At 42.5% G+C, this 25,907-nt stretch overlaps 1 pseudogene across 1 annotated transcript; it reads right to left on the reverse strand.

The window, feature by feature from the left end:
• LOC106601185 (hemicentin-1-like) lies at positions 1-25,592 on the reverse strand (annotated as a pseudogene). Its single transcript, XR_006769384.1, has 18 exons — positions 25,094-25,592; positions 24,294-24,566; positions 23,877-24,203; positions 22,221-22,484; positions 18,804-19,052; positions 18,120-18,449; positions 17,622-17,864; positions 16,615-16,839; positions 6,774-7,043; positions 6,349-6,678; positions 6,095-6,145; positions 5,346-5,490; positions 4,106-4,125; positions 2,325-2,492; positions 1,502-1,768; positions 996-1,328; positions 624-875; positions 1-347 (listed from the first exon to the last, which is right to left on the reverse strand). The product of XR_006769384.1 is annotated as a hemicentin-1-like (transcript).
• Between the last annotated feature and the right edge of the window lie 315 nt (positions 25,593-25,907).

Genomic DNA, 25,907 nt, shown 5'->3' on the forward strand with positions numbered 1-25,907 from the left:
TAAATATACATTTGTCATTTTATTAGTGTTTTTATGCATGTAAAAAAAGAGAGAACATAAACAACAACGTAGATTTCCAAAATAAAGTTAATGGATAGCTTATTAATGGATATAATTATTCACACTACCTCGCGTTCTAGGGTTCTCCACACTGAATGTGAACTGTATACCCTACATATATATTTAAACACATCAAAGTATACGTTATGTTCCAATAAAAACAAGAATCAATCATAACACAATAATATGCTACTATAAACTATTACATGACCAAAGTCTTTAAAAATGTAAGGCGATTCCTTTTTTTCTGTGCGACGGTCTGGCTGACAATGATGACATTCTCACACCTGTAACAAAACCGTGCAATTGATATTAGAGACAGACAATATCTTCCCTCTGCTAATCCCCCAAACTTGGACTTTTGTTTTGTAAAGCCAACACTCCACTGTGGGAAAAGTCACATACCTTCGATGTGGCCCTTTGTGCCTTCAAGAGACTCCTCACATTACATACCATAGAAAAATCAAATAAGAACAATGGCTTCTACAACAAGTGTAGGGAATGCTAGTTCTATCCTCTAAATGTGTGCATTTAACAATGCCTCCTTCACTGTGTCCTCCTACCTTAAGACTTAGTCTTGATGATGAACTGCTTACTCTTCTTGCCAATCTTATTAGAGGAAATGCAGGTGTAGGTCCCTGGAAGCAAGGAGGAAGAGGTAAAAACAGGTTGGTCCTCCATCTTCTCTTTGGGATCTGAAGACTGCCAGCTGTACACAGGACTGGGGCTTCCTGTAGCCGTGCAGTTTAATGTGATTTCATCCCCCACACCGATGTCCAGGGTCTCAGCCTCAGGACTGAGGAAGGATGGGGGGTCTGAGAAAATAAGTATAAGGGAAAGGGATGGATATTGCATATAAACGAATACACAAACACAATTGTATTTCATTGTTTCTCATGAAACTATTAATGGTTGGGTTGAGTGGATAGACTCACAGTGCACAGAGACGTTGAGAGGCTCTGATGTCACTGAAGGAGGCGGTTGTGGTCCCTCTGGTCCCAAGTCCAGCTGAGCAACACACTTGTACTGGGCTCCGTTATCAGCTTTGGTTGGGGTGATCAGGAGGATGGAGGATACTTGGACAGGGGAGGCAGGGGTCAAATCAGAGAAAGAGTGGTTGTAAACTTCAGTCTGCCCTCTGTACCACCTCAGGGTGAGGTATTGAACAGGAGCGATGTTCTGGACATCACAGAGCAGCTGGTACTCTTTCCCCTCCAACATGGGACTAGTGTGGTTCGCTGAGCTGATAGTGACACTGTCTGGAGTCTCTGTGAAAGATCAGCTGGTTAGTGTGTCAAGCAAAACACGTACATTTAGTAGTAGTCATCACAAATAGAATTCATTATTATGAAGTATGGCCTGATGCATGTACTACAGCCATGCTCTGCCTTAAATTGTGCTAAGATAAAAAGCCAGCTTTATTTAGGCCAGGTTGACTCACTGTAAAGAATGAGGTTGAGTTTCTCTTCACACTGTCTGGGTGCAGTGAAGAAGACTCCGTAGCAGATAGGCTCCTCGATCCAGTCGATCAGACTGTCCACCTTCCATTGGACAGCCCGGTCCTGTTGGGTGTGTGCTGCCCCGATGGCTGACTCCCAGCCTAGGACACGCACCGGGCGAGAGGCCTCACAGCTGACAGACACAGGCTCCCCAAACCCCACCACCACCCTGGAGGGTTTCAGCTCCAGAGAGCATCCTTCACCTGACACTGAGAAGTGGACAATATCATCATCACTATCATCATCGTTACATTGTCTTCATCCGCGTCATCATTTTCGCAATCTTTTTCATTATCATCATGATCATCACATAATCTAATTAGAAAGTTCTATTATTGCTGGCATATCGGCAACATTCATATTTGTTAAATAAAATCACATTTACAGATACAAAGAAAATGTTGCTTGCAGTGATTTGATTGTGTGACTTTAGCAGGTGTTTATGATCTGTTTGTATCACTGTGGATATAAGATTGGGTGGGATGCAGGTTCCACTTTGCCATCATCTCTGGGTTGAAAGTTTAATTTCAGTGGACAAAGCACAGGTAAATAATTCACACACTCATATATGCAATATTATATAAGAGTATTTCGCCAAAGAGCTTTAAAACCATTTATGACCAATTCTATTGCCAAACACGTCTTCAAACTACAAACTCGTCGATACAATGGGGGCCTCTACTGCAGATGTCCCATAACCCTCGACTCCACAGAGAATAAGCAAATCTTATGAATAATAAAATGTTGACTCTTGCAACATCTTACCGGTGCAGAACATGCAAAAGGTCAGGATCCATTTTAGAAAGTTGTTTTCCATCTTTTTGCAGACTTTTCTGAGGTCCACTATGGTCTGAGTTGAAAGGCGAGTGGAATTCCGACTTGGTCCTGCTTGGCAACTCCAAAGTGAACTGTGATTACTAACAAAAGCCCTCCCTCACCAAACGAGGGCTCTCATACCGTAGTCTGTGTCTGACTGCAGGGCCCCGAGGGGGAGAAGAGGGGGCTAAGGAAGTTTGACAGGCATCAAGGCCAGACCTCCTCAATGGTAACTCATTAGGCCTACATCCCACAGGGGAAATTCTTCCTTTAATCATTTATTTGTGGTTTAGTTAGAATCTGTATTTTCATGTTCAATGGGAGTTAATATATCAGACCCATTATATATTTCAGCCCAAAATGTACTCCTAGAATCGCAGGCTAGATCTTTTGTAATTCTGTTTGCTGTCATGTATTCTTACAGCAGCACAACCCCAAGCTATTCAGATGACATCTGTTTTCTGTTTTTAGAAAATACCCATACAGAGTTCTATGACTTCAGAAGGGTGCTACGGTTACAATTTTCAGTTCTTTAATCTGAAATGAAACCCCAATGACCTGTGTTAACTTGCCTCAAACTAAACAGTTCCCGTGTGACTGTGGATCCATATACATAGGTGGTTTGAGAAAACTCACATTGCAGTTCTAATCTCTTTTCTGCAGGCATGTTTGATTCCCATACGCACACTGCTTGGAGAGCCCATGCTTTGTCAAGACTCAGCAGGTTGGATTGTTGGACTTGAGTTGTCCGGCATGTAGTGTGTAGGCCTCACTCTGTGATCAGAATGTACCACCACTGCACAACAGCACCGGCCGTGACCAGGCTGCCAGAAACATTGCTCAGTAATTGGATGCTTATTGGGTGTATTTATAGAAGGCTCAGCTGCCAATCCTCAGTCTCTACAGTATGTCGACTCTGTTTTGTGTTTCTACCCCGTGCCTTTGTTTGTTGTGGAAGTACACTACTGTACACTTGTTTCTGAAAATGATCATGTGTGTATAATATAAAATGTTTTTGCTCAAGGACTAAATGTGCTGGCAAATTGCCCTTATAAGTCTACACTGCAGCCAGGTTGTTATAGCAACAGTCAGGCTGCACATACAAAGTGTTTCTTGGCAAGGCAGAAGTCCCCTTCACCAGGATGAACCCGAGTGACACAAAAAGGACACACACTCAATTCTGAAAAAGGAAGCATTTATATGAGCCACCGTAGGCAGGATAACAGATGGACTTTCATGCTTCTCTTTAAATTGACCTTAGTTTGCACTGATTAGTATGGAGGTGTCAGTGTTACAGTGATGTATGAGAGAAAGGTTCCCAATGGCATACAAAAGATGCTTGTTTTAAAATTGTTATAAAAAATAAACCCAAATCTCTGATTGTGATTCAACAAAAAAAGACAACTATTGAAGGACTGTGCCACTGCACTCTTATCAAAACAGAAAGAAGTGGCAAGTAACAAAATCATCTCGGGGAATTGTTTCTACTAAACACACAGTTTAGCAACTTGTTAAAGGGCCATGTGAGCCACCTATGGTGAGATATGACCGTGTAGCCTATTAAAATACATGAGATCGATAAAACACATTAGTGGCCTTTCTCTCCTCACAGCCCTGAGACTGTGTCCATGGGGTTCATGTCGGTATGCATGTCCGCTTCCCTATGGTCCACAGATATAGGTTGAGAAAGTGAAAGACAAACGATTAAAGCTATCATCAAACATACTGACAATACTCAGAATCAAGGGTGCTGTGAAGGTAAAAGAGAGAGTGTTAATTCGCGTCAATTCAAATCTGGTATCGGAACAAAATAGTCAGCACATAGTAACTTCTGATTTCTTTGTACTTTAATTAATGCAAACACTTGAAGGGTAAATAGGTGGTTCGTATATACGGGCTCCCTGTAACACCCCGCAGGGCAAAACAGAGAACTGAGTTACACATCCTTTGCTTTTCATTAAATACTCTGACAGAGATAGTTCCCGCTCACTGCTGGCCTGTCAGAGGGAGGATGAGCGTGGTTTAAACTTACTCATCCTATCGTTGGCGTGCAGGTTGGTCCCAACCTCGAGACGCCTCCTGTTGCCGGGCGTAGTTATTATCTTTGGCAGTCGATTTATCTTGTGACTGCACAATGCACAGTTCTCTAAAACCCCGACACCCCTCCGCATATACATTTCACCCATATCCTGCCATTATCATTTAAAAAGCTCTTCCACATCCCTGATTTACATCATCTGCATTCTTTCCATATGACTCACCATCCCATGAGCCCCTTCCTCTCACACAGCAGTATGCTCTTATCATATAGAGTATAAACTTAATGTTGTAGCATAGCATATTTGTTATATTATATAGGTTATGCAAACAAATAGTTGGTCAAACCCTAACAAGAGATAAAATGGAAGAGTGTGGGCAGAGAACAAAATTAGCAATAGTGAAGAGAAGCTGCTTGTGGTTCTTGGAATAGTAAACTTAAATCGGTTAAAAGGCTCTGGTAGCACCAATTTAGAGCAACAAAAAAAAGCATTAGACAGGAAGTGATGCATTGCATGGCTCATTTCTCATTGTACAGTCACATAAGATCACTTGTTGCTGTCATCAGACTACAGCGATCAGGCTAGCCTGTTTTCCCAGCCGCTTTACATCCGTGACAGAGACACAATGGCTGTGAGAAGAGAGACTACATTCAGGCATGCTTGATGATAAAATAAATAAGTAAACAGGACACACATGCCTGTGAATGAATGCTTTGTAGTGTCGCGCCACATGTTCACACAGACACAGCCCAAGACACATTCAAAACAACACCACATACAAATGGCACAAAGCTATTGGTTGGAGTAGGCTAATAGAAAGCACTCTTTGGATTTATAAGGCATGCAGGATTGAAGCGTTCCATCATACTAATTTAATAAACAACCTTTCTTATTCATACAGTGTCTGTTGAGGAAGTCCTGCTGGTCACACTAACGATAGAAATTCTCTTCCTCTGGCCTGCTCAGATGATGGAGTTGGGACCTGCTCTCTGTTTGACAACGACATAGACAATCACGAACACAAAGGTCAGTTCCCAGAACCGATCCTATGATAGCCCAGAACGTTGTTCTGCCCCCTGTGGGAAGAGGGTGTGGTTAATGAGGGTTTGATCAGCTGACCGTCCCAAGCTCCTCAGCCCCAGCAACAGCAGAGTTGATTTGTTTGTGATGCACCACACAGACAGACACTAGAGCAAAGAAAGCCAGCACGACCACTACTATCCCTGCAGTGGTTCCACGACTGCCTGGAGAAACTGGAGCAATTTGGCAATATTAAACATTTAAATATACTGTCAAAGGAGATATTTCACAGAGAAGTCTATATGGGAAATATTAAGAAAGTAACACATGTTCATGGTACGGGAAAAATGGGTCCCACTTTACATGAAGTGTCCTGAAAAACATATTTCCATGGTAGTTAGTTTCATATGTACAGTGTAGTAACAATGTAATAATTGCAAAGTAACAAAGGACTTGTGGTCACCTGATGATGCACGCTTACCAATGGACACTCTCATTCAGGTAAAAGGTAACATGAATGCCACTAGTGAGTGAAGGGGGAGCGAGAGGGGAAGAAAGATAAGACTAGGTGGGGGGGTGAAAAGAGCTTCTTGGACATGTGAAGACTGCCAGCTGTACAGAGGAGTGGGCTTTCCAGTAGCAGTGCAGTGATTTCCTCACCCACTCTGATGTCCAGGGTCTCAGCTTCAGGTCTGGAAAAGGTTGGGGGATCTGAAGAATGAGGAGAAATAATAATCAATCAACATGGACTGTTTCCACAAGATTCAGTGTCTGGGGAGGGTGAAATTATGAGATGAATGAGAACAGATTACTGGAAGAATCTGTTAAATATCATAGTAGGGTATCAGATCAAACTAAATGATCAGCTGTAAACATGAATTGAATGATTGAAAATAAGACTAGAGGGAACTCACAGTGCACAGTAATGTTGAGAGGTTCTGATGTCACTGTAGGATGGGGTTGTGGTCCCTCTGGTCCCAGGTCCAGTTGTGCTCTACATCTATACTGAGCTCCATCATCATGTCTACTGGGGCTGATCATCAGAGTATCAGACACATCCACTGGTGTCTTACTGACGATACTGTAAGTTACATTACCTAAGGGTTCATTCCCTTTGTACCACTTCACAACCAGGTTCTGTAGAGGAGCGATGTTCTGTATGTCACACTGCAGCTGGTACTCTGTCCCCTCCACCATGGGACCAGAGTGTCTCAGAACAGAGATGGAGACGCTGTCTGGAGTCTCTGTGGAAGAGGTCAACAATGTTAAAACCCCTCAATGTTGATATACAGTTAAATAGAAACATACCTTTCACATTCACAAGGAGGAAAATACTCACTGTAGAGAATGACTGGAAGTACTTCTGAGGGTTGTTCGCCGTCAATGAGAGCGATGTAGCATGTAGGTTCTATTGTCCAATCAGTAAGGTTATCCACAGTCAGGTGACAATCTTGACATCTTTTTCAAAACCTGTACCTCCGAATGTGGCCTCCCAGCCCATCCCCTCATGGTCTGTGAATGATGTGCTGCAGTTGACTGAGACTGAGTCTCCATTAAACCACCACTCTGGGAGGGTTGAGAACAAGAGAGGAGGCATGTGTTGGCCTACCTACCGGTCAGAGCACATGACATGTGAACAACATGGCAATGATTACATAAAACCATAAAATAACACTGACATAACAATACAATGTCTGTCAAAAAATATATATTTGCTTGTATTTTTGCAGGTTTGTATTACAATCTCTCTGCTGGGCAAGACAACTGGTTTGACTATGCAAAACTGAACTTTTGAAGTGGCCATACATTTCACTATCAGAGGGTCTGAGAAAGTTGCCTATTGCTACTGCTAGTTGTTAAAAAAACAAAGTTCACTCAGTCAAGTCTGGAACAAGGGAGTAAATGAATGAAACTTGTTTTAATATTAATAGTGCTCTAAGGCAGGGGTTCCCAAACTTTTGCATTCAGTCCCCCCTTCCAGCATTGGGGAACATCCTGCGCCACCCTGCGCACGAGCCATGTCTATTTCTATGGGCAAAAGCACTTTTCATGACAAAAACTGTTCACACCCCTCTTGTTGGCGAAGAGAAAATCTTGCAGGTTTAAAGTTTATTTTCTGCAATTCTACACATTTTTTCATGAGGTGCAGAGAAAATGTAGCATTTTTATTCTATACATTTTGACATGTCTAATGTGTATTTATGTGATATTTAAGTGGCTCAAACGTTACAACAAAATCTATGGGGCAAGAAAACGACCCAAAAAAACGTTAGCTGACGTGTCCCGACTTTATAAATAAATAATATAAAAAACTCAGGCTTTCAATTTATTAATGTGGTTGAGAGTTGTAACAGTAGAATGCACAAGGTGCAATTTTTACATTTGGTAGTGTATGGGAAGTTTTCCTCTTGTTATGTCATTCACTGACAGACATTAGAGAACTATTTCTAACATGTCAGTAATGTACAGTTGATCAACGAGCCCATGTTAGCTAGGTAGGTATGTTAGGCTAACCAGCTATCTAAATCTTGCAGTTATTATGGTCAGAATGTGCGCCCATGGGGGCCTCATGGGCGCACTGACTGACTCACTCAGGTATCATATGAACACATTTAAGACATGGCAAAATGTGTATAATTGCAGTAAATTTGCTTTAAAACTGCAAAAAGCTTCTCTCCGCCGATAGCAAAATAGGTAGAATTTCAGGCAAATTAGCTTAAAACTATTTTTATTTTAGTAGGCAGGTCAGTTAAGAACAAATTCTTATTTTCAGTAACGGCCTAGGAACAACTGCCTTGTTCAGGGGCAGAATGACAGATTTGTACCTTGTCAGCTCAGGGATTTGAACTTGCAATCTTTCGATTGCTAGTCCAACACTCCAACTACTAGGCTACCCTGCCGCCCCAAACGTTCTTTCCGCCATTAACGGGAGCTTGAACAATTTGGGGTCATATGGGTCACGACTCGCGAGGTGGGGGTTTGTTACTACGCCGATAAAGACAATATCCATCCAGAATTTTACCGCCTAGGAAATTTGTGTGACTGGACCTTCTCAAATAGTAGTTGAGTACACTTGGGCTAGTTGATCTTGACATTTCTTACAAGTTATAAATAGCTCTCTAAGGTATGCAATGACTGACATGACAAGAGGAACTGATGATACACTATCCAATTTCGAAATTGCACCTTGTACATTCTACTATTACAACTTTCAAGAGTAAGATGAAAGCTGGACTGCCGAACCCTAGGGGGACGCGCCCCACAGTTTGGGAACCACTGCTCTAACATGCTGACCAGACCGGACACGTCGTGTGCGCGAGCATCGCAAAATAAATGTAGAAATCCATGTTACTCAATTATAGCACCCACACTGCTCGCACATACCAACTAGTGTCTGCAGATGCCAAGGGCTAAAATAGAACTCCATTCTATTTCTGACGCAGATCGCGCTGCCTCTCCCATCTCCTCATTGGTTTATAGAAACAGGTACCCACGTGCCATCTCCTCATTGGTTATACCCACCTGGGTGATTGAAAGACGAACTGTTTTGCCGGTTGTCGTGGTAATACTATGAAAATGTAGATGGATCACCATATAAATTCAAAGATGAAAAAGCCTGGAAGGAGGAGAGATGACTACAAACGATTCAGTTGGCTGTTTTATGTGTGGATTAATTGTCGGAGTAGAGGACCTTGTGCATTTCAGGTAAAATAACTCAATGTTTATATCCCAGGACAAATTAGCTAGCAACAGCAAGCTAGCTAAATAGGACAAATTAGCTAGCAAGTGCAAGCTAACTAGCTAAATTGCCATACATGTTTAATGCTTTTCGACCTGTCCCCAAATTAATGTCATTGGTTCGGAGTTTGTTTTGATATTTTAACCTGCGTGTCGTGATCGTGTTTGGTGTAGGGGGACAAAATAAATGTATGCACGATAGCGCACGCGCGCAGCCGGTTTGGGTTCCGTGTCAGGGACCAAATTCGAGAGAGAAAAACACTTGTTTTTCTTCCAAATGAATCTACCACACCCACCAATAGAGCTCTTTCTTGATCAGAGACATATTGATTCGGTGGGAGAGATTGGACTTAGACTTCAAATAGTCAAACACAACTTTACTATGACTTCCAGAAAGTTAATCATCACCCTGGAAAATACAATTGAATAGTAATTGAGTTGTTTAAACATAATGGGAAATTCACAAACTAACGAGAACAGCAAACGTCTGTAGTTTTACAAAAAAGTTTTAACATCGATCTGTAGACCCTACCTGTTAACACCAACACACCGAGAGTCAGAAATTCTAAAAGTCCTTTCACCATATTTATTTTATCCAGCAAATATATCCCAATGTTGACCGTCACCTTGAAAACGTATAACTACGGTAATCGAAACTAAATTATCGAAACTAATTTATATATTTTTAAGAAAAATGTCATGGCGGCCGCGGTGCAAACAAGAAGTAGCCCAAAAACCCGCAACCAATAGGCTACATTTTCACCCATGACATCGTTTTCAAAGTAGCCTAATAGTAAGAAAATCACATGCATGTCAACACTGAATCATCGCTCTCATGTTTGCAAGCTAGATAGTCCTACGTATCTACAGGGGCTGGAAACCATAGTGAGCTTCGATTGGTCAATAGCAACGGGATCTCGTGTAAACGACGAAAATGAACCTTTCCCAAAGCTAATGAATATACAGACTTAAATGAATTTTTGTCCACCCCTGTTCACGAAACCTCGCCCAATGGTCGCTCCGCCCACTTGGCTTCCTTGTTTGAAAATGAATGGGCTTCCGTTTCATCCGGGATGACGGAGATCCCAAAGCGCGCGTCACAAAATAACTGTTGAGCAAAATCAGAATGATGACCAGCTGTTTTAAAATCCTGTAGATTCCTCATATGAGCAACGTACAAGAAAAATAAACTTCTGCCAATCACACAACAAATCTTATGCGATAAATTGTTTGAAATGAACAACTTAGTGTGTGTTCGGGTCTCTTCTATAATTCATTAGGCCTAAGTGTAGCCGATGTGAAATGGCTAGCTAGTTAGCGGTGGTGGCTGTTGTCGATGTGTGCAGAGCCCAGGTAGGGTGGTTCGAGCCCAGGTAGGGGTGAGGAGAGGGACGGAAGCTATACTGTTACATTGACGCTGTTGACCCGGATCACTGGTTGCTGCAGAAAAAATTCTTCACATTTAAAACTATTTACATTTTCCAGCTATACATTTGGGTGAGTTTTTTTTCTTCTCCTTAGTAGCCTCGTTTCAATGCCAAAAATAAAATTAAACCATCCAGTGTTCAGCGAAATAACACAATGAGCCCAGGTTGGGGCGAAGAGAGGGACGGAACCTACACTGTTACACGGGCCTGGCACAGCTCCTGGTATATGTCTGTTACGTTTATGGGGGGTGAATTATGGAAGACATCCTCTTCTGCAAACCACTGGAAACCAGGACAACAGGAGAGGATATTTTTAAAGTACTGGACAGCTTTGTGACATCAAATGGACTTTGGTGGTCAAGATGTGTTGGTATCTGTACTGATGTCGCAAAGGCCATGACAGGGAGACATAGGGAAGTGGTAACGCGCCTGCAAGCAGTTGATCCCGATGCCACTTGGGTACATTGCAGCATCCACGAGAGGCTCTTGCTGCCAAGGGAATGACTGACAGCTTGAAATACATTTGACACTACAGTGAAAATGGTTAACTTTGTTAAAGCAAGGCCCCTGAACTCTCGTGTATGTTCTGCACTATGCAATGATATGGGCAGCGACCATGTAACGGTTTTACAACAGAAGTGCGCTGGTTATCAAGGCGCAATGTATTGACACTTTTTTTTAATTGAGAGGAGCTTAAAGTTCTTTACTGACCATAATTTTCACTTGTCTGTATCATGACACAAGGCGAGACCCAGATGCAGACACTGGAGGCAGATGGTTGGAGTCTTACATTGTTTATTAATCCAAAAGGAGTAGGCAAGAGAATGGTTGTGGACAGGCAAAAGGTCAAAACCAGATTAGAGTCCAGGAGGTACAGAGTGGCAGAAAGGCTCGTGGTCAAGGCAGGCAGAATGGTCAGGCAGGCGGGTACAGAGTCCAGAACAGGAAAGGGTCAAAATCAGGAGGACTAGAAAAAGGAGAATAGCAAAGGCAGGAGTACGGGAAAAAACACTGGTTGACTTGGAACATACAAGACGAACTGGCACAGAGAGGCAGGAAACACAGGGATAAATACACTGGGGAAAATCAGTGACACCTGGAGGGGGTGGAGACAATCACAAGGACAGGTGAAACAGATCAGGGCGTGACAGTCTGACCGCTTGCATGATGATGAGTTTCTCACACGGCTGGCCTATCTCTCCTGAACAATCTGAATCTAGGATTACATGGACTCTCAATGTGCGGGACAAAATTGAAGCTATGATTAAGAAGTTGGAGCTCTTCTCTGTCTGCATTAACAAGGTCAACACACAGGTCTTTCCATTAGTGTATTGTTTTTTTTGTGTGCAAATTAACTCAAGCTTACGGACAATGTCAAATGTGATATAGCGAAGCACCTGAGTGAGTTGGGTGCACAATTATGCAGGTACTTTTAAGACTCTCACCAATACAACCCAACATTGCAGAGTTATGTGCATCCTTTCAAGCACACCGTTCTCATTAACCTGTGGAGAGGTATTCAAGATTTTCAATGAACAAATACGGTTTTATATGTAAGATGGTTAAATAAAGAGCAAAATTATTGATTATAATTATTATTTGTGCCCTCGTCCTATAAGAGCTCTTTGTCACTTCCCACGAGCCGGGTTGTGACAAACTCACACTCATTCTTATGTTTAATAAATGTATAGTGTGTGTGGCAGACTTACAATGATGGCAAAAAACAACATTTGAGAGTGCGCTGACCCTGGTGCTAGAGGGGGTACGCAGCTGGAGGTTGAATGTTTGAAGGGGTAGGGGACTATAAAAAGTTTGGGAACCACTGACTCAGAGCATCATAAATTGATCTCCAGGGGGTGCACACAATTCACAAAATAAATACTGTAGTGTGGTGTATTCTCTAGGCCTATTGGGGCTATAAAAAGCCATAGGGCCTAATTTACATTTTGTGGCCACAAATGAAACAGTTACAAATATTTTCAAATATACAATTTACTTTCTGATAAGGAAATTCTGACATTTGTCTTAAATAAAAAAAATATTTTAGAAATATTAAACACATTTTGCTCAATTATTTTTTTCTGTCATTTTCACAATACAACAATAATTATCATCATAAAAAACTCAATATTTGAAAGATAACTCAAAGCAATATCATACAAAAGATTAATACAAATGAATTTCTTAACACAGGAGTATTGACATGAGAGGATTGTGAAACAAAAGACCTCCACAGAAGTTTGTGTAGACTACATACTGTGGTGAAAGGGGGTCAAGGGAGTTACTCTCTCCTAACAACCAGAGGACCAATATTGATAGAAAACTACACTGACCATCCCTTTGTACAATATTAATTGTTCTCTTCTTCCCTATAAGCCCCCCCTTTGCAATCTATTCTCCATATACTCTATGGGCCCTTACCTTTTAGAGGCACACATTTTTACAGACTATTAAATGTACAGTTCTATATTTTATATTACATACACAAAAGGCTTTGAGTTTGCATGAAGTAGCCTACAACATATGCATTTACATTGTAGTTACATACACTCTGGGCAGTTTATTAGGTACACCCATCTAGTTCCGAGTCAGACCCACTCTGCCTCCAGAACAGCCTGAATTATTCGGGACATGGATTCTACAAGTCAAAAACGTTCCACAGGGATGTTGGTCCATGCTGACGCGATGGCATCACGCAGTTGCTGCAGTTTGGATGGTGATACACCACCGTCACCAGCCTGTACTGTTGACACCAGGCAGGATGGGTCGTGGGCGCCCGTTTCTGAGATATTGGAGCTGGTGTGCCATGCTCAAAGTCGTTTAGGTCACTCGTTTTGCCCATTCTAACGTTCAATCGAACATTAATTGTATGCTTTGATGCCTGTCTGCCTGATTTATATAGCAAGCCACGGCCAGGTGACTAACTTTCTGTAGGAGTGATCCATTTTCGTGAATGGGGTGGTGTACCTAATAAATTGTCCGGTGAGTGTATATGGGCACCTTGTAATTACAAAGTGTTACATACTTCTAACTGTATAACAAACCGGTATAACAGTTGTAAGTACTATGTAACAATGCAACTACCATGTAATTACAAAGGTTTTAGGCCACAGCGTGAAGTGAGACCTAAAAAGTATTGACATTACTCTTGAGCTCCAGGTTTTCTCTTGACTCCTGCATGTGATAATAATGGCTTGATTCAATCTGCTTACAGGAAGATGCAACCACACACCAACTGCCTCTTCCACACATTCAGAACTCACATGCAGTCCGGCATTAGAGTGATGCAGTTTTAAAACACTGAACACTCCAGATGCAGTGCTGGGTGAGTAGGAGCAGTGTAGAGTAGTAACAGAGTAGCTCTGACCCTCAAATGAGACATGTGCTCCCCTAAATGAGCTCACCGCTGGTTTAACCTGGTTCAGGTTCTTTCAATCGCATTCATTCTCCACCTGTCTGCCTCTCTAATGTCTGTTTTGAGCTTTGCAACATTGTTTCAACTGGGCCCTCACATGAGCTTGGGACAGACAGCTGTAGTTGTGTCCCGTATTTCAGCCCCTTTTCAGGTGTCCAGACTTTTTTTAATGTAAATTTGTCAGCAAGACGCATTAATTAATTCAGACTACAAGAGTGTAGGCTTCCTCTCTGATTGAGAGTCCTATATATATAGGTGTGTGTTTGGTTTGGGTTTTTGTGGGTAGTTGTATTTGCACTGCTGTTTGTTTAGCCTGCAAATCTGTTAGCTGTCGTTCTGTTTCTTGTTTTTTCCCGTTACTCACTTTAAATAATAATATTAAAGTATGAGTATTCAGGTACCCGCTGCGCCTTGGTCTCATCTCTTCGACAGTCATTACAGAACTACCCACACAACAGGACCAAGCAGCGGAGGAAATCTGGCGAGGACCGGGGAATACGGCTGGTAAGGGACCCCGAGAGGCAGCCCCAATAATTTTTTTGGGGGGGGCACAAGGGCAGTTTGGCGGGGCGAGGATGGAGCCCCAGGCCAGCTCCCCGTACCATTTTGGGCAGAGACATCCTGGACAGGTCCCGTGCTTTGGGGTGATGGGTACTGTGGCGAGGCCGGGTATTTTCAGGCCGGTACGCACAGTACCAGCGCCCCGCATGTGCCAGGGGAAAGTGGGCATCCAGCCAGTAGGGGTGATGCCAGCCCTGCGCTCGAGACCGCCAGTGCGCCTCTACGGTCCAGTGTTTCCCGCTACACGCACTAGCCTTGAGGTGCGTGTCTCCAGGCTGGCACGTCCAGTACCAGCCCCACGCATCAGGCTTCTAGTGCGTCAGCCCAGCCTCGCCAGTCTGGAGCCGCCAGCCAGTCTGGAGCCGCCAGAGCCATCAGCCAGGCCGGAGCCGCCAGGGTCGCCCGCCAGCCAGCCGGGCGCAGCAGGAATCGCTAGCCGGGCGCAGTCAGGGTCGCCCACCAGTCCTCTGACGCGGCCAGGGGCGCCACCTAACTGGGCGACGCCGAGGGTGGAGCGGGGTCCACGTCCCGCACCTGAGCAGCCTCCGATATAGGTGGGTTGGGGAGGGGGGGTGTAGCACAGTGCCACCCTCCCTTCCCTCCCTTTAGTTTAGGGGGATATTTTTGTTGTTTGGGGTTTTTTGTCTTTTCTTTTAGGTGCATTCGGGGTCTGCACCTTTAGGGGGGGGGGTACTGTCACGTCCTGACCAGCAGAGGGAGTAATTGTATTAGTTTTGGTCAGGATGTGGCAGAGGGTTTGTATGTATTTCTATGTTCTGTCTAGTTTAGTTTTTCTATGTTTGGGTGTTGGACTCTCAATTGGAGGCAGGTGTTTCTAGTTGCCTCTGATTGAGAGTCCTATATATATAGGTGTGTGTTTGGTTTGGGTTTTTGTGGGTAGTTGTATTTGCACTGTTGTTTGTTTAGCCTGCAAATCTGTTAGCTGTCGTTCTGTTTCTTGTTTTTTCCCGTTACTCACTTTAAATAATAATATTAAAGTATGAGTATTCAGGTACCCGCTGCGCCTTGGTCTCATCTCTTCGACAGTCGTTACAGCCACCTGCCAATTTTCTTTTTTTAGGAAGTCCTGTAAAAAAATAAAGTCCCCCTCAATGTCACGGACTAATTCACACTCTGGGGAAATAATACTTTTCACATGTAGGCTATATTAATTGGTTTCAGTGATCATTGTGCTCACAACCTAAATAAGTTGTGTGCATATACTGTAGCCCAGGAGGTTGGTAGCACCTTAATTGGGGAGGAAGGGCTCGTGGTAATGGCCGGAGTGGAATGGAATTAAATACATGAAACATGGTTTCCATGTGTTTGATGCCATTCCATTCACACCGTTCCAGCCATTATTATGAGCCGTCCTCCCCTCAGCAGCCTCCACTGTACTGCAGGTTACACTCCAAGCTTCTTGTCACGAGCAAGACATCACATCCAGGCAAAGGGGTCATTCTCACAATTTCAATCATGTGCTGCTCTTCAAGCAATTGTATAATGTGACTGCAATTACCTTGTCATCAGACCAAACTAAAAAAAGACATTCAAAATGACATAACAATTCCCTTGTTGGTGCTTATGCAATACAAACCAGTTTTTCCAAAACCAGTCATATAAAAAATACATTTCAATTAAGCCAATTGAAAGAGGGATTTCACCTTGTCTATTTGCTGCTACTTCTTCTTGTCCTTCAGAGCACACATCAGCTACACTTTGAATGTGTAGAATAGATCATATAGCTCACATTAAAAACAGAAGTTATTCTACCTCATCAGGTTCTTCAGTAGAAGGGGAAATAGAGGGACTGATCTGTACTTAATCTTAGTGCTAAAGAGGAAAGGTAGTGCATAGGGAGGTTGGAGGAGAGTCAGGAGACACTCCCAACTATCACAATCCAGACCTGCGTCTGCCAGCTGAATGAGTTGTGACCAGCCCCTCAACCACCTCAACCATATGGTCTCTCACTTAGTCTCTCAGCGGGGAAAGAGGGCTCTTCATTCAGAATGTCCCATCCCAATAAAGCTTGTTCTCCTAAAAGTTGATGTTTGGCTGAGACAGTTTAGTCATCGGGAGCGGAGTGTCCTGGCCGCCGTTCTGCGCTACGTTGCCGTTGGGCGTGCTGCTGAGCTTGGCCTTCTTCAGGCTGTAGCGGCCCATCTTGGTGTTCTTGTAGTAGATGGAGTAGATGAAGACGAAGATGACCGAGATGATCACGACCATGAAGGCCACGAAGCCCGCTATGAGGGGCAGGTAGTCCTCTGTGACCAGAGAGACATAACAAACACCCATTAATCCATCACACTCTGTTAACGTTCTGGCGCCACCTCAGACTGAACCATATTCACCATCAAATAGAGAAGCATCAATACACTGATTTATCCTACTTCCTCCAACAGGAAAGAATAATCATGTATTACTTAACATAATATTACATGATCCCACCAGTCAGAGTAGATCTACAACATACCGTAAGAGTGGGGACATTGCTCAACTTTACCCTTGAAATAGTCTTCTACAAGGCAACAGTCAGTACTGAGCTAAACTGCCAAATATTCAACAACTTTACCCAACACTCTTCAATGAATGATAGATGATGCTCAGTTCTACCTAGCCTCACCAGGTGCCCTTCCCAAGGAGTTTGTTTCATGCCTGATTTTATATGTGCACAACAAAATACTGTCCCCTCATCATCTCCTCATGTTTTGCAGCTTTGGTTCAAACTCCCTCACACAACAGAGATGTACTACATGTATCTGACTACAGAATGTGGCAGGAGGAGAGCAGTTTAGACTAAGAGGTATTGGATTGGTCAACGGGTAAAGGACATATGAGGAAAACTGCATAGTTAAAAGTTAATACAATTTGTTCAGAGAACATTAATCAGTCAACCAAAGAATAACAGACACAGAGAGAGAAAGGAGACCAGAGAGATGGGAGGAGGAAGCAGACCAGCAAGAAGAAAATGTTCTACAAGATGTTCATAAACAGTAAATAATGGGTTACTAAAGGGTTTAATACAGTTTAATAAAGGTTCCATTACCATTTAAAACCACCTCTACCACAATGAAGCTTGTCGCCACATCGTTGGTGGCGGTGCAGTTGTAGAGCCCTGCCTCAAAGACAGTCAGGTTGCCTCCCGCCTCACTGACATGCTTCGCTGGGTCAGAGACCCACTGTATCCTGGGCTGTGGGTAACCCTCAGCCTCACACACTAACTCCTCAGGATAGCCCCTGAACACAGGTATCCTCACTGGCAGTCGAGATGCATTGATGCATGGCTTATCTTAGAGAGGGAGGGAGTATAAAGGCAGGTGGTGAAAATATGAAAACACATTTATTGAATGAATTACTGCAGTGAAGGAAACAAACACAATTGTAAGTTTGATAATTTTCTTCTAACATTAAAAGACATCTATCTATAGTGAGACTTCACCGTAGAACATTACGCACTTACGGAATGTGCATAGAGCTAATATATTATCACACGTTACACAACGTTAGCATGCTTAGTATATATGAACAGTTCTCAGCAACTCACAGTGCACAGTAATGTTGAGAGGTTCTGATGTCACTGTAGGATGGGGTTGTGGTCCCTCTGGTCCCAGGTCCAGTTGTGCTCTACATCTATACTGAGCTCCATCATCATGTCTAATGGGGCTGATCATCAGAGTAGGTGACATATCCACTGGTGTCTTACTGACGTTACTGTAAGTTACATTACCTAAGGGTTCATTCCCTTTGTACCACTTCACAACCAGGTTCTGTAGAGGAGCGATGTTCTGTATGTCACACTGCAGCTGGTACTCTGTCCCCTCCACCATGGGACCAGAGTGTCTCAGAACAGAGATGGAGATGCTGTCTGGAGTCTCTGTGGAAGACAATTTTCAGACTTATTAGTGTTTCAAGACAAAAACCAACCTTTAAAAACAACTAGAAGTTAATACGAAACAGTAAAAAAGAGACAGTAAATATGTGTAAGAGCATATGGTGAACAATAATGGTGTAACGGTTCACCAAACCCCCTCGGTACCCATTGCGTACGCATTGGGGTCACAGATTGGTTTTATTTCGGTACAACAGGAACATGAAATGCCATTCACAATGTTCATATAATACAATATACAGTATAATATATTATACCAGCCAGATATAGAGGATACCCCTTACGGATAGAGACATTATTCTTCTGACAGAGAATGAAGAAGACAGCATCTTCACTTACTGTATACTGTGATGTGCAGAGGCTTACTGCATCTTCCAATCCCCTGAAAGGTTGCCTTACAACCAGGCCTTATGTCCCAGTTTAGGAGTTCCAAAACACTCCAGGTAGTGTCATTGACAACTTCTGGACCTGTGGTCCAGTAGATCTCTTCAACACTGGTTGTGTTGCTGCATGACACTGAGATTGGTGATCCATATTTCACCACCACACTCTCAGGGATCAGCTTGATAGGACATACCGGCTCTGCTCCTACAGAGTTAGGAGAAAAGAGAGATAATGAATTACATAATGTAAATACCTGGTAATATCCAACAATAAATCACATCCTATTTCAATGAGCAGCAGCAAAAAAGGAAATGCACACTTTTGTGACATGCAAAGGGGCGGAAATCCCGGGGGGACGGGGGGGACACGACCCCCCCATCCTGGGAAAAATATGATTTGTCCCCCCCAATATATCACTGAAACATAACTATGTAATTTAAATAATATTAATAATACGCAATGAAAGCAATTGTGCTGATTATAGACACTTAATAGCGCGTTTTTAAGTTTCAAAAGATTGCGACCCCCCCCGCCCTTTGCCTCACAATGGTTTGATCCACTGCCCGTTCCTTAGCTTACTACGTAACTGCCGTGAGGTTCATCCAGTCAATCGCGCACACACACACTAGCTGAATATGCAGAGCTAGCGCGCAAATATTAACTATTAAGCTAACTAGTACCTATTCCATTTATGTGGCGTCGTCAAAGATGGAATCAGCATGCAGATGATGTAAGTTAGTGCTTCAAAGTCCCTGTGATAAGGTTAGCGATAAACTGAAGTCCAAACTGAACAGAACTACACTCTCATCTACCATTGTCTTAAATATATTTAATGGTCTCGTTGCAAAAGCTAAATTGTCGCAAGGGAACTTTTATTTATTTAATTTACCTTTATTTAACCCGGGTAGCAAAGATTATAGCAAACACCACTGACACTGAATTGGTGCTCGCTAGCTTTGCAAATTCAGCTATTGTTGGAAGCCAGCCAATATGAAACAAACTATTAAAATTACAAAAGGTTGCAGCATATGTTGTGTAAATGGTGAACTCATACAGCTGTCAACTCTTGTCATTTTAATCCATTTCACATTTGCTAGCTACCTTTTAGATCGAAGCCCATATAGAATGATTGAAGATGATAGAAGCCCATCTCCTACTGTAAATAACCTACACACTGTGTGTGTAGCCAGCCAGGTAGAAAAATGGCAGAAAAATAAAAGACGGACATCAGAGTATTTTTCAATACACCAAAACGCATAGTAAGAACCCTAGTAGCCTAATATCTCAAAGACTAGTTGATAAAATGTTCATAAGAAAGAAATGAAATTCTAATGGAAATGTTTCACAATGATGTCATTAGGCAGAGCAGGCAACAGATGGCACACAGACAGCAGAGTTGGGGACAGATATGCAGGGACAGACTGGCAGAGACAGGGAGTCTCAGGTAAGTTTGTTGAGTCTTTGTTTGGCAACATTATGAAAGGTTCTCAATTTTTTTGACTTGTAAAATAGGAACATAATTGGAAAATGCCATGGATACCCCCACTCTCAACTTAAACTGGTGACTGAACTAAGATTTGTTAAAGGCAATGGTATTGCTGTTGCGATTAGTTGTGTAGTTTTGGGTACCGGTAGTTAGGAGTACGGCAAACACCTTATTTCTTTTGTTCCTCAATATACATTTACCATATTACAATGTAGGCTATGTGTTACAGCACTACTTTTGGTGTCCCCCTCAGGAATTGCTCTTGAGAAACTTTCATGTAATTGTCCCCTCCAAAGTGGATATCAGATTTTCGCCCCTGGACATGCAGCTGAAAGCCGCCAGTGACTCAGTTGACCAAAACACAGGAAAATGAGCCAGGAAGGATACCCTTCCTTCACAAAAACTGACATTTTTTGCATCCCATTCTTTAGTGGACCTTTTATGTCACTGTCCCTTCCCCTAATAAGCTCCATCAATAATGTAACCCACTTCACAACTAAATATCATACTTCACATGAAGCACATCTCTACGTAACTTCAATGTAACTTCAACCAGTTAAACAATTATTTATTCAATGAACTGGGGTTTAGTGTGTGTGTGTGTGTGTGTGTGTGTGTGTGTGTGTGTGTGTGTGTGTTTTGCCCACGCATTTCCGTGGTTCTTTAACACTATTGCTGGATTAAGGAATATGACTAAAAAACCTTGGAATACTATTTCTATACATGATGTTGACTCTCAGAATCAGAGAGCACTGAGCCAGATTATGGTAAATAAGCCTATCTCTACCTTTGTAGCCTCTTTCATCTCAACAATGTGCGTCTACTATCGTGGTATTTTTTTCTCATCATATTTTAGAATAAACAAAATAAAGTTGTCAGGCAATTTGTATGACGACGAGCACGTTAACATGTTCTACTGTGGACACCACCGATCACTTCCCGTTCAGTGCACTACAAAAACTTACTTGATTCTGATCCATTCAACAGCGACAACAGTTCCAAAGTCAATGCGATTGAAATAAGCCGATTTAGGTACAAATCCTTCATTGCCTGAGCTTGTCAGAGGCTTCGTAAGCCGCCTGGATGTCTAGCGGCCCGTTATTTAGCTGCCTCTCAATATATCTATTCGAGTACTTTTCTCTAGTTCATTGGAAGTTGCAGCCGCGCGGCGCCGAATTGTTGACTTATTTAACGAAAGTGCAGTCAGCACAGCACATTCACTCTATCCCTCAACTCCACTCCCTCTTAAATATAATAGAAAACAACCCTCCTCCACAAGCACCAGGCCGTTTCTAAATGTGTTATTCAATTATGGAACGAGAAACCACATCAATAGCTTAGATAGGCTATACATAACGACATTTCAGAAAGCAGAGATTCATTTGGGAAAACAAAGCTGTAGGCATACTGTTTTTTTTTTTCTCCAGTAAAATACTGTTTGAGCTCAGTTTTATTCCTGGTATTAAAGGGACAGTCCAGTAATATTTATTTCAATGTATGTTCCTCATCATATTTGCTGTCACGAAATTGTGATAGTATCATATTATAATAGACTATCATATCCAAATGTGTCACTGAACAATGACATAATGTCCAGTAGGCATTAGCAAAGACAAACAAATGCAACTGTGAATACAGCACATAGACGTAGACTATAGAACCATTTTATACATTTTTATTTCACCCCCTTAAGAACCATAGAGAAAGACATGGTAGATCTGAGCCAAGAGTGTCATTAGCCGACATTACCAATGTCCTGGACGCTTTGATGACAGAGGCTGATGAGGTGAGTGTCTAACCCTAACCCTAACCCTTACTATGTAAAGCGCTTTAAGCATCCGGACAGGCAAAATACAATAATTCATTATAATTGGTGAAGGTCTTACCTCTGACAGAGACCCTGGCTATTTTAAAGACCTTTCCCAGGGTATTACTGGCGTGGCATGTGTAGGTCCCAATGTTCTCCCCTGTGGCCTGCTCGATGGTCAGTAGGGACCCCCCATCATCGTTCTTCAATTTCACGTTGGGAGCCCGGTGATAAGTCCAGGAGTACTCTGGCCGGGGGTTCCCATTGGAGGAGCAATTCAGCCCAGTAGGGGAACCAACATCAACTTCTGTGTCCTTCAGCTCCAGAATGTTCTGTGGTGGGACTGGAGGCACGAGAGTCACATGAGCATAATAATACCAAAATGCAACAGACACTGATATAGAATATACAAATATGGACAGAAGACCTGGGTTCAAAGAGTATTTTACATTTTCATTAAAATACTTTGCATATTTGCTTGGGCCTGTCTGGATTGCTACATGGGTGGGGTTTGGACTTTTGGGACTATTGCATTGATTCCATTGCACAGATAAGCTCAATCAAGCACAGCTAAATCAATTCAAAGATGTTAAATACTATTTGTATTGTACCAAATGACCTCAGGTACAGGATAACCCTCAACGCAGCTCAGATTATGGGTTGTGTACTCAGCTATGCTGTAATATCTTGGGCATTCAATAAGTATAGTAACAGATAAGGGGAAACTGACAGAGACCTTTCAGGAGGCTGTTAAATTAACAGTACAATGAAGCCAAATGGAAAGGTAGGAGAGACAAAACACATGCAAATTGCTGTTGTGATCGTTTGGAATTTTGGATTTGTTGGAACACACTAATAGTCCATACCTGGCTACCCAAAATGCTACAACACGCCCACAGACGTTCGTTTCTCCTCCACAATAAGTCTTGATCTGACTACCTCCATGATAATTTGAGGAACGCAAACATATTCTAACTATTCTGATTGGTCCCAGAAACCAATGGGTTGGGCGAGAGCCAGAACAACATGTGGGTAAAGCATTGTTTTGAAAATTGTTCATTGGCTTTGATACTCTGATTGGTTAGAGCTGATCCAATCGCTGATTACTTTGTTTGTAGAACACCCCTCATTTTGACGTCACTACAAACGACTTCAACGATGGCAGTTTTAGATTGAAGTTTGTAGTGAACATAGAGCAGTGGAAGAATTCAGTTTGAGTTGTCAGGCAATATGTCGCAGACAAAAATAATGTCTGCCTTCCCCTTTAAGATGAGCCACCACAAGCTGTCATCCAGGCAAAACTACAGTTCCCCTCAGTCAGCACTCCCCACATCCTGCCGCTAGTTGCAATGGGTGCAGCAACCAAGGACTTCACAGCTGTTTTGGCTGATGACAGTTTTGCCATTGATACAGACTACAGGCACTGCAGACTGACGTTAACATCAAACAAAAGGGTCTATGACATCACTTTAGGATCGTTTGAAGAATGTGAAATGAAATAGTCCCTGTAAAAGGTCCTTTTAGTGCAGGGCTGTTCAATTCCGGTCCTGGAGGCCCAAAACACTTCAATTTTTTGTTTCTACCTGGTTGCACTCACCTGTAAATTGTCCCAGGTCTGAATTAGTCCCTTGTTAGAAGGAGAGGATGAAAACCAGAAGTACTTCGGCACTCCAGGACCAACATTGAACAGCCCCGCAGTGCCACCAACCCCCAAAAAGAAAACAAAAAGACTTACAGTAAACAGCAAAATGAAGAGTCTGTGAGACAGGTAGTGGTACCACTGGTCCCTCTGGTCTCAGGTCCAGCTCTGCCTCACATCTGTACTTTACTTCATCCTCAAATCTCCTGGGGGTAATGTTATGGGTGGAGGACACATTCACTGGGTTCTTCCTGGAGTCATGAAATGTTTCAGTTTTTACAGTTTCATTCCCTTTGTACCACCTCACAACCAGCTTCCGTAAAGGAGCGACGTTCTTTATGTCACACCGCAGCTGGTACTCTGTCCCCTCCACCATCGGACCAGAGTGGCTCTGAGGAGAGATGGAGACGCTGTCTGCAGTCTCTAGAGACAAAATAGTTACATATAGTGAGAAGAAAATAATTGTTTTCACTGACAAAACTCACTACAAGACGCAAAAGAAAAACAACTTACTGTATAGAATGACACGGAACGTTTTCGAACACTGCTCTCCTTTTTTTGGTGTGAGGTAGCATGCAGGTTGTATTGTCCAGTCTGTCAAATTCTCCACATTCCAGATGACAAAGTTGACCTTTTCTAAACCTGTACCTCCTAATGTGGCCTCCCAGCCCATCCCCTCATGGTCTGTGAATGATGTGCTGCAGTTGACTGAGACTGAGTCTCCATATCTCACCACCACTCTGGGAGGGTTGAGCTTAATAGGACAGGCGGCATGTGTAGGCCCACCTACAGGTCAGACCACATGACAGAGACCATAATCAGCTAATTTGCATTCTCAAGCAGACATACTGTTTCTTTAAACATAAACGATCCCAAGTCTAGGCCTAGAATGCAGAATGGTAAACTAACAAGAGGTTAAAATTAGTTGCCTTTTTCAGAAGCCAGTTTCTAATCAGTAATTGAAATATAGGAAAAAAAGTTTAAAACGTAGTATATTGGACAAGACATACCGTTAAGACAAAAAAATGACATTTTGTGTCATATGTCACATCATCTTTACTGCGAGCATACAGATTTTATTCGCTACTACATTGCCTTCTCCTGGTAATTCCAAAACCTGTTATTGGTTTTTAGTTTATCTCTCTGGCCACTATGAAATAAGATCCAGTTATTGTGGATTTTAACGCGAACCAAGGCGGCTATTGTTCCTATCCCTCTTAACTGGAATGTCAAATATTTTAGCGTTATCTGTGTTCCAATTCTGCTTGAAATTCTTAAATCTTTCAATAACGGTATAACAAAACTAACTTTACCTGCCATCCAGAGAAGTAACGGAAACCCAAGAAAAATCCGACTAAATATTATTTCACACATTTTATATTAAACTAATGTTTCATTCCCAGAAAGACGTAGAAAAATGTAGGTATTCCTTGTGGTCAGTGTCTGATGCCCAAGTGTCCAGTCCCCACATGCACACAGCCCAACTCTTCAACAGGCGCAGCGGTCAGTTGTCTCACATTATATTTTGACTCTGTATTGAATTACAAGAACAGGACCGGAAAATCGTGAGAAGTCACGTGCTCTTTACTGGAAGACCCCTTCGAACGATTTCAACCATCAAGCGCAAGAAACCTAACAATGTAAATTTAGGGAATTTCCATGGAACAGGACCCGGCACCTCGTTTTGGACTGTTTCATTCTGGAACCCATTTGCAAGGATGCGGTAGCTCTCTTGTATCATACATAATTCCCATCGTGATGTAAAAATGATAGTAAAAGCAATCAGAGTTCATTCAAGTTGCCTGCTCTATATTTATCCTGCCGTCTAAAAAAGCGCAACATTGTAGCGCCGATAGACCAACGCGTGGCCATTGTTGTGGTCAGAAAAATAATTGCGCCTGTATCTCTAGAATGACATTCACTTTCTGTGATCTGTCTCCCTCTCTCTGCTCTGATAGACATGAGCCTGCAACTGTTATCTCTCCAGCGTTGCTCTTCATAATTTCTTTCACCGCTGATACATTGAAATACATTTCACAAAATTATAGAATTACTGTTGTCTGTTCAGAAAGAAATGAAACAATTTATAAAACTACACCAGTAATAGGCATATAACTTCGCCAAAGA

This window comes from Salmo salar, chromosome ssa03 (genome assembly GCF_905237065.1).
Source record: "Salmo salar chromosome ssa03, Ssal_v3.1, whole genome shotgun sequence".
NCBI lineage: Eukaryota > Metazoa > Chordata > Actinopteri > Salmoniformes > Salmonidae > Salmo > Salmo salar.